The 10150-nt window shown below is 41.7% G+C and overlaps 1 protein-coding gene across 3 annotated transcripts in view; it reads left to right on the top strand.

The window, feature by feature from the left end:
* Positions 1 to 10150, top strand: part of SOX13 (SRY-box transcription factor 13) — a 64615-nt gene that overhangs the window by 1075 nt on the left and 53390 nt on the right. The gene's annotated exons all lie outside the window — the stretch shown is intronic.

Genomic DNA, 10150 nt, shown 5'->3' with positions numbered 1-10150 from the left:
CATGGTTAAAAGCCAGGAACTCTCTCATTATATAATCGGCCCATTATTTCAATAGGTGGGTGACATGTCATGCAATAAAAACTTGACATCTCCTCCTGATTTACTTTGAATCGTTCCAGAACACCTTAAATGCATTATTTCCATCTGCATCTTTTCTATTACATAAGTTTCTATTTGTAAAATAAGTTGTGTTGTTTTTTTTTTTATATATAGGATTTTGGGTAGGATTTCTTCACACTTAGGACAGCAAATGGATATAAATGTTCTGGCCTTCCAGAAATTGGTGAGGGTTGCATGCCTTGGTATCAGTCGCTTTTTGCGGCAGCTGTACTTGATTCAGCCTCTCTCTAACCATTGACACGCAGGGAGGAAAGCTCTGGATACAGACAGGGTTATACACTAATGTGAAAACGGTCGGGCATTAAATCTGGTTATTTAAAATTTAACCAGATTTAAGGTAAAGCTGACTGAATTCCTGACAATTTTCACTTTAGTGGATAAACCTGAGAGAATGTGATTTTTCTCATCAGCTCCTTTCCTAACATGTTAGAAGCATGAGAGGGGCTGAGAGATTGTCTGTCTGTCTGTCTGTCTGTCTGTCTGTCTGTGAATTGACAAAAAAAAAAAAAAAAACAACCTGCAAACTATTTAACAAAAACTGGAAAAATTTCTCAAAAGCAGTTTTGGCCTAAAATTCCCATGTTAATTCTCCACATGTTTTGGCATTAGTGAATTATACACTTGCATGGTTTTTTTTTTTCTGTCGCTTTTAGAGATTTTCAGTTCATGTGCTCATCTGTCTTTGTACGTTGTTTAGTCACCAGACCATGAATTGATAGTATCCTGTAGTATTTTGCAGCTGTACAGGGATATGTATAAATATCCAATATCAATTTTACATATGAAATACTAGAAATGTCTAATAGGATGTAGTTTTAAATTATAAAGTAGTGAAATTAAATGCTTACATGGAAATTTGGAAGTCGTGAGAACCTTCTGGAGTGATCTTATGATTGGCATGAAGCGGTTTGCCTATTCTGTTATTGCAATCCTCTTCCAATCACCTAAAAGTCACATTTTTTTTTTTTATTTAAGATATTTTGATTATAACATTGGTTGATGTGGTAAATTATTTTTTTACCTTTTTATACTTAAAGTGAAAAAGAATGTATATTTATATCTCTCTCAATCTGTATACGCAGATATTTATGGAACTTACTGTCTAATTCTTCATACATTTGTGCCAATATGTAAATACACCGTGATCACCCTGGGACATGAACAGAATGTACAAAAATATGCTATATGATGTTTCCATTAATTTGGAGTCCTGTCACTTTAGGGCTTTGCTGTCACATGAGGTTACTGCTCTATGCTCTTGTATCAAAGTGGCTCTGTCACTTTTGAGCTGTAAAATAGGGTTCACATTTTTTAAGTTGTTTTTGACCGTGTTGAAATTGAACGAAATCACAAGACATACACAAGTCAAAATAGGGACTATATTGTTTACGTGTCGCTCTGTGACAGTGGGCCAGAGTTTTCATTTCACATCAGACATTGGTTGTGACAGCTGATGGAAACTGACTTCATCTTTTATGATGTGCAGTAGATATCTATGGTTTCTTATTGATCTAACATGAAATTTTCTATACATGCACCACAACCACTACAGTGAGTTGTACAGATTGAAGGGGTTACTATAAATATATATATATATATTTTTTTATAATAAATACCAGGCACTCCTTAACCATGTCCTGCCCCTCCCCCTCCCCCCTTTTAGCCCCCAAACCTGTTAAAAAAGTAACATAACTGGAATGCAGTACTGGCCAACGTTCTCTTTTAGCGCTTCGAAGCAGTCAAACGCACTCCTTTCTCTGTGGTCGAATCAAATACTTCTCATAGAGATGCATTTCATTGGACCGTTCTCACTGGTCCAGAGTGCGTATGCACGCTCAGAGCTGGGGAATGAGGAGATTTAAATATTAAAATGGAGGAAAGAAATGTGGGATGCTAGGGAGGGCTCTAAGACGGATACAAGGGAGGTAGTGAGGGGGCATTGATGCCTGTGCTGCGTGCAAGGGTAAAAGCTGATAATGTCTGTTGTCAGTGTGCAGTGCACACTGATAACTGGTGTACGTTTTTTTGCATAGAACTGTAATTGGGCAGTCCTGGACAGCGGTAGTAACTAGTCCCGGCACAAACCTGCTAATATCTCTCAAGCAGAAACTTTGCACAAGCGGATTTCTCTCACCATGACCACTTCTTAAAGCAGAAGTGATCATGGTGGTAAGAGTAACCCTTTTAATGTGCTTGGTGTATTCCTTTTAAGGTAACTATATCTTCCTAACTGCTCTACCCTACCCCAGGTGCCACAGTCCAAGAGGATATTTCACTTTGAGGGTTTAAAAAAAAAAAAGTTTTGTTAAAGACCCCACAATTGATTGTGGCACGAAAAGCGGCACTATCAGTATGGGGACTTTGCATTGCCGCTAGGGATCTGGTTGCCAGGTGAGACTAAGGTGAGTTTTACTTACCTGAACCTGCCCCTCGCGTGCGCGAGAGTACAGCATTGAAATCTCTAGCAAGATCCTTCATAGACAGAACTAATGGCAGGGAGATTGACACTTCTAGACAGCAGTAGATCCGTCCAGGGTCTAGAAGTGTCAGGTGTAGGAAAAATACTGAGACAAAGTAGTCTCCCGATGCTTTTCCTCGTCAAGCATTGTATTGGCGGAACTCATCGGAACTCACCAGGCACGGCAGTGGAGAAAAGGTACTTTAAAAAAAATAAAAAAAATAAATGTTGATATTTTATTTCCACAGAGGTGGAGACTGGGGAACTAAACCTGTATTCCAGCACTATAGTTGCAAGACATGTTTATGTTCCCGACATTATAGTGTTCCTTAAATCATATAGGTTAACTCATATGTGGAGAACAATTTAAATATGTCCATTATGTGTACACACATTTGCAGAATTACAGTGGGATTAAGGTATTTTCTGAGCTTTGTTTATTTTACAACATTTTTGCTGTAATGAAGTGCATGTTATCTCTGCAGACACTTGCTCAATTAACTTGGATTAATGAATTTAATTTACCAACAATATAAATATACAGCCTCATGCTACATCCATATTTCATGCTGAATAACCTTTTGGACTATTATGTAGCTTTATCCTTAGTTAGATGTTTCATCCAAAAGATATCAGATTTTTTTTATATATAATTATAATTATTATTTTTATTTTTTTGTTACATTCATTGCTTATTATCCACCTTGCTGAGACATTAGATGGGGATTTTTAGGAATGTGTGTATTTGCCAAATTTTCATATAGTCATATATGAACGCTCAACTTAATGGCACTAGTGATTTTTGGAAAAAAAAAAAATAGTAGAATGTAATGGTGTTGCCTTTTTAATAAACAGGTATAAATGCATAGATCAGTGGATCTTAAACCCAGGTTGTGACACCATTTTGGGTCCTGGTGCTATTTCTGTGGCTCCCACCTGCTTGGAACAGATGACACATTTTTACCAGGTTTCAGGCTAATGTAAACAATACATTGATTACTGTAGCATCACTGACTTCCTCGGTATAACAGAGATCTATCTGACACTGGGAGTTTACTGAATGAGTTGTGAAAAATTTGTTTGATGTATTTTGGCTTTTGGGCAGTGGAAGGCCCTTTTTTAATGTATATTGCCTCTTGACTTTGAAACCTCCTGTGTGCATGAGTTTGGTTTCATTTTGTGTTGACGTACAAAACAAATTTAATAAAACCAATTTGCTTTGCTGCCCTCATCCTAAGACTAATTTATCTGCCTGTGCTTTGGTAAATTCTCTGCCACTTTTCATCACCTAAAAGACTATATGGAAAGTGATATTATACTTTCCTATGGATTGTACACGAGCCTACTAGAAACTCAGTGGTACTATTTCGTCTGTGAGGCAAAGTCAAGTTTGGGCGCAATAGCGATACTGGTGCTTGTTTTATCAAGGCAACTGTATTCTATGTATATGGCATTATTCTCATCTATCTATATTCTTTTCGATGCATCTTAGTCCTTATTGCTATTCATTGTATTGCAATTTATGTGTAATTCTTCTGTTCTTAGTATGACTATTGATTAGATGTTTAGGTTTATGAAATACTCCGAAGTGACAGAGCTTCTTTAATGTATATAATTATAGTTTAGGTATACCTAAAGAGCAATTTAGGCATTCAAAAGTGGGATACTGAGAGGTTGGTTTTTAATCTAATTTTAAATGTATGTGCTAATATGTCTGACGAACCTCGTCACAAGCTTCTGGAGGAGCCTGCTAGTCAGCTTCCTGCCCTAGGATTATGGGCCATGCAAAATACACTGAAAAAAGGCTTGGTTTGTGCATTTTTGCTTATATTGTACGGGAACCGAACAGCCGCACAAATCAGAGATCACCCAGGTGCTTGTTAAGCCCAAGTTATACTTTGTAGCAGTTTCCACCACTGTGTTCTAAGTGTTTGTCTGGGTGGCTGCATTTCATATGAACAACCATAAATTGGCGGCCATCTTGCCGGGAGCGGTGTTTGGGCATAAATCTCATGGAACTAAAATCGGACACAGAAACTCCCGAACACCACTGGACTTCCATCATCGCCTGCGTTCGGTTCTACCCCAAATAGAAAGGCACTGTTCGGTCGGTCCCACGAACAAGGGGTACAGGCTACACAAGTTACTTAAGGATCACGTGCGGTGTTTTATGTACTTTTGTGCTCCCGAAAGAGAACGACCGTTGGCCATGATTTCCTGGAACTGTTTTAAGGCATAGGACCATGTGCACGGTTGGTCAAATAATTGACTTCCATGAAAATCCCGAAACCCCTGAATCGATCTGGGTGATTTGTGGATATGTTGGTCACCCAGATCAGGGCTATCAAGGGATATGACTTTTGTGGGGTTTTCATATGTTTTGGGGGTTTTGTTATATTGTATGTTTTTGTACCTGAGATAATTATATGTTCGTGTGCTTAGGTAATTATCTCTCCAGCACAGGGGAGGAGTGTGCGGAATATCTGTAAGTAGTCTCCTCTCTGGTCCAGCAGGGAATGCCCCTGGAATATGTTTAACCCCTTAAGGACCAAACTTCTGGAATAAAATGGAATCATGACATGTCAGACATGTCATGTGTCCTTAAGGGGTTAAGGAAACCCCTTGCATGGAGAGCCACATAAAAGGCTGTGTGTGGCTCCCATTAAACACATTCGTTTTACCCCTTCATGAAGTCTAGGCTTATCTTTGGGGGATTGGAGAGCTCTAATCACTACTCTGCTGGAAACAGGAGAGCTATAATCACTGCAGCACTTGGGATTCGGGAGACTACTAACGGATATACTCAGCCGGAGTATAGGGGATCTGTTACAATGTCAAAGAAATTTCACGAAGTTGTGAAATGCAAAGGATCAACAAAGGGATTGCAGGTTTCAGGCCAAAATATTCAAGCTGGAAAACGTTTAGTTAAAGTCTTTTCCAGTTTGGCTCTTTGGACCTTTTGATATTTTGTTATCATTTTATCAACAATTCCCAATTTTTTTTGAATGACCCTTTTTATAATGCTTTAATTAAAGGGACACTATAGTCACCTGAACAACTTTAGCTTAATGAAGCAGTTTGGTGTAAATAACATGCCCCTGCAGCCTCACTGCTCAATCCTCTGCCATTTAGGAGTTAAATCCCTTTGTTTATGAACCCTAGTCACACATCCCTGCATGTGACTTGCACAGCCTTCCATAAACACTTCCTGTAAAGAGAGCCCTATTTAGGCTTTCTTTATTGCAAGTTCTGTTTAATTAAGATTTTCTTATCCCTTGCTATGTTAATAGCTTGCTAGACCCTGCAAGAGCCTCCTGTATGTGATTAAAGTTCAATTCAGAGATTGAGATACAATTATTTAAGGTAAATTACATCTGTTTGAAAGTGAAACCAGTTTTTTTTCATGCAGGCTCTGTCAATCATAGTCAGGGGAGGTGTGGCTAGGGCTGCATAATCAAAAACAGTGATTTAATTCCTAAATGACAGTGAATTGAGCAGTGAAATTGCAGGGGAATGATCTATACACTAAAACTGCTTTATTTAGCTAAAGTAATTTAGGTGACTATAGTGTTCCTTTAACCGTTCTTTTTTTTAAATTTTTTTTTTTATATCGTTATTTGCATCCATGTATGTGCCTGGCCACATCATAGGCTATATCCTAGAAATCTATTTAGTTCCCCATATACATATACAAGTTACTTGTAAGACTACAGAAAGTGTAGGCTTAAAGCTGCAGCTTGAATTGTGTGAATGAAGACAGAGAGACCAGGAAGATCCTTGCATCAAAACCAATGCAAAAAGCATAGGTTATTCTGGTTTCTGGAGTCTCCCTTTAACCCCTAAGGACACATGACATGTGTGACGTCATGATTCCCTTTTATTGCAGAAGTTTGGTCCTTATGGGGCTAATAATGAACACTCTTGCAAATTCAAAAGGACATTTCCTCAAGGATTTTACAGCATTGTACGGCATTTATTTATTTTTGTTTAAAAATCAAAAAAACAACCTCCTATTGGATATTAACACTGGACATTTCCATATCATTTTTTTTTATAAATTCTTTATTTTGAAAGATTTTTGTTTTATGGGGTGGGGGTACAGAAAAGAAAACGGGGGATTAAAATTTGTAGTACAAATTTCACAAAACTATCGTGTATTTCTTGCGGTAGACAAACGGTTCAAGCGTTTATATCATATAACTGTTGGTGGTTTCCACCTGCTGTAATTGCAAATAAACATTTTCTACCTTCTGGTCGATATCTATTGTATCTGGGGATTGGGGTGGGGAACAGAAATGAAAAGGGTGGGGGGTAGGGTACATTTTCCTTTACTTTGCGTCTCGAGCATTGTTCCAATAATGATTCCGTGCATTGTTTATGGTTGTAACCAATATTGGGGGTGTCGTTCCCATATACTTTTTTTTTTTTTTTTATAGATTCCTTATTTTCATTTATGCACGGAGTAACATTTAGGTTCTCTGGACCACAATAGTTACAGAGAATTCTCGAGTAATAATACAAAACATATCATATCAATAACATTGCGCACATTTTTAAGACAACAAATATTAAATCTAAAACTATGTATGAGTATAGGTATAACCGGGCTTGTCAGGCGTTTGAGTTAGCGGTTGAAGACAATGTATAGAGTGAAGGGATTGTGTGTAGGAGATCTTATAACGTGTCTTTCACCTGAACAGTGTCGTTGCAGTTGTAGGCTCGTATCTATCTAGACGATGTACTTTTTGACAGACATTACCAGTTAGTATACATTCTTTTCAAAACTTAATATAAAACATAATATAAAACATCAACAGGTGTGCAGAAGAAAACTTAGGGTGGCTTGCGCAGAAGCCTATGCTCTTGTGGTTATTAAGGTGGTTTAACAGAAAGGAAGGTTTTGGTTAATAGCATGGTCATTGAATGTTGGTATCATACAGTTGGTTTGCGCAGAGACCAATACTGCGGGCTTAATCAATCTTGCCCGTCTTGGGTAGTTATTCCTTCCAGTTTGATTTCCCGTATCGGGTGTACCTGTGGAGGCATTTGGATGTGTTGTCTAGGTTTCGTCGGGGGGGGGGGGGGGTAGGTAAAACAGTTTGGGGGCGGGGGTAAGGTTATAGGGTTTGTAAATCGTAGTCGTATGTTTTATTTTGGCTGAAAGTTACCAGTTATTGTCTGTTTCAGATGTTGTAGCGATTCGTCTGCTATGTGGTTTTTAGCCTCTGGTACGACTGTTTCTGGTATGGGTCTGGGGGTTGGGGAGTGGGGTGTTTGAACTTGGTCGGGGGCAGGGTAGTTCTCTATCCGGCGATGTAGCCGGGGGGGAAATGATCTAATCTCCCACAGTCGTGTGGGGTGTCTATTGTAGCAATTTAGTGGTGTGTTTAAGTCGCTATTGTTGGGTGTGAGGTGGGGTTGTCGTATGTGTATGTGTTCGTAGGTATTGTTTGGTGTCTTCAGTTTTTGGGGGGGGGGGTGGAGGTGTGGGGTCTGTCTCAGTGTGTGGTTCGTGTGGAGTCTGACATGGGTCGGGGAGGTAAGTGTCGAGTGGTGTGTATCATTTGTGAGAGTGTGTTGGAGATATCCGTCTCCTCGGTGTCTGGTTGGGTGGAGTCTCTCTTAGTTGGGGTATTCAGTGCGGCCATGCCTGGGTTAGGGGGGATGTGCGTGTGTCTGCCAGTTTTAGTCCGTTGTAGGTTAGGGTGGTGTTTGTGGTGGGCTGGCTGGCGGATCATTGGCGTGTGGTGTCGATGCGGTAGGGTTGCGATGTTGGAGTAGGCATGGATGAGGTGTGTGTTAGGGGGGGGGGAGGAGGGAGTAGGGGGAGAGAGAGAGGGATAGGGGGGGGGGAAGAGTAGAGCCAGAAAAAAGGGGGGGGTAACCTCGCGTGTCCCCCGCCCTCCTGCCCCCCCCCCCCCTCGGGGAAGGGGCGGGAGGTTAGGTTGGTAGGGGGTATATGTGGGGGGGTTATGGCAGTGTTGCCGTTCTCATTATCCAGGGGTCCCATACCTTGTGGAAAGATTTAGTCGTGTCATGGATCAGGGCCGATAGTTTATCCATTTCCACGGCTTCTTCTATGCGCCTTTGGACTTCAGGCACGGAGGGGGTGGTGTTGTTGCCCCAGTGTCTGGCTATGGTGCGTCGTGTGGCTAGTGCCACTCGGGCTGTGAGCTTGTTTTGGGCTCGTGTTAGGGTGTCGTGTGGTTTAGAGAGGAGCCATATCCAGGGGTCTAGCGGTAGATTGCTATGGAGTAGTCTGTTTGTCAACTGGGCAATTTCGCTCCAAAGTGGGGCGATCGTGGGGCATTCCCACCAGAGGTGGAGGTAGGTGCCCTGTTCTCCGCATCCCTTCCAGCATCGGTCTGAGGTGGAGAAGCGCATTTGCTTCAACCTCAGGGGAGTGATGTACCATCGGAACATCGTCTTGTACGCCTGTTCTTTGTGTGTGACACAGATTGTGAGCGAGGCCGTAGCGTCCCATACTTCTTTCCAATCCGATGGGTCTTCTGGTTGTCCTATGTTTCTCTCCCATGCTGCCGTGTATGAAAGGGCATCATGAGAGGCGGAGTTGTGGAGTATACCGTAGATAATGGATATCTGCCCTCTTTGTATTGGGGAGCGCATGCACATTTTTTCAAAGGTCGTGGCCGGCGTGGTGGCCGCTTGGTGGTTGAGTGGTTGGGATAAGAAGCTCCTAATTTGTAGGTAGCGGAAGTGGTCGAACGTGGTGAGTGGAGTGGTGTTCGGTAGTTCCGGGAAGGGGAGTAGTTGTGGTCCTCTAAAAAAGTGGCAGAATCTGGTCAAGTCATTATCTTCGAACCGTGCAAAATCCTGTGGGGTCATTCCCGGTTCGAATTGGGTGTTGCGTAATATGGGTGTCAACGGGGATGGGGAGTTAATGATTTTATGTTTGCGGGTGACTTGGTCCCAGAGTTGTATGGAGTGCGTTAGTGCGGGTGTTGTTGGGGGGGTCTGTGGTCTGTCGTTTTTTGGTAGCCATAAAAGTAGGGAGGGGAAGTCCCGACCGAGCAGGTCGTGCTCCAAATCTACCCAGATTTTTTGCCCAACTGGAGCATGTAAGTTCTGTATTTGTGCGAGTTGGGCCGCCTGGTGGTAATCCCACAAGTTGGGTAGGCCCAGTCCCCCCATTTTATGCGGTACGTATAATGTTGCTCTTTTGACCCGTGCCTTCTTTCCCGCCCAGATAAATTTGTCTATGCGTGTCTGTAGAGATCTAAAGTCTGCTTTGGATATGGGTATGGGCAAGGCTTGGAATAGGAATAGGAATCGTGGGAGGAGGTTCATTTTTATTGATGCCAGGCGGCCCAGCCAAGAGATGGAGAGGTGTTGCCAGGTCTCCAAGTCCTGTGTTGCCTTGTTTAATAGTGGGCGGTAGTTAATTTGGTACGTCATGTTGAGTTCTGCCGGTAGTCGCGTTCCTAGGTATTGTATGGATTGTGGTTCGTATCGGAACGGGTGTGTCAGTTTAAGTGCCTCTAAGGCTGTGTGGGGGATGTGGATTGGGAGGGCTTCCGTCTTGTTGAGGTTCAGTTTGTATCCTGACACTGT

The sequence above is a fragment of the Pelobates fuscus genome, chromosome 1 (genome assembly GCF_036172605.1).
Source record: "Pelobates fuscus isolate aPelFus1 chromosome 1, aPelFus1.pri, whole genome shotgun sequence".
Lineage (NCBI taxonomy): Eukaryota > Metazoa > Chordata > Amphibia > Anura > Pelobatidae > Pelobates > Pelobates fuscus.
This window is presented reverse-complemented; position numbering and strand designations above follow the sequence as displayed.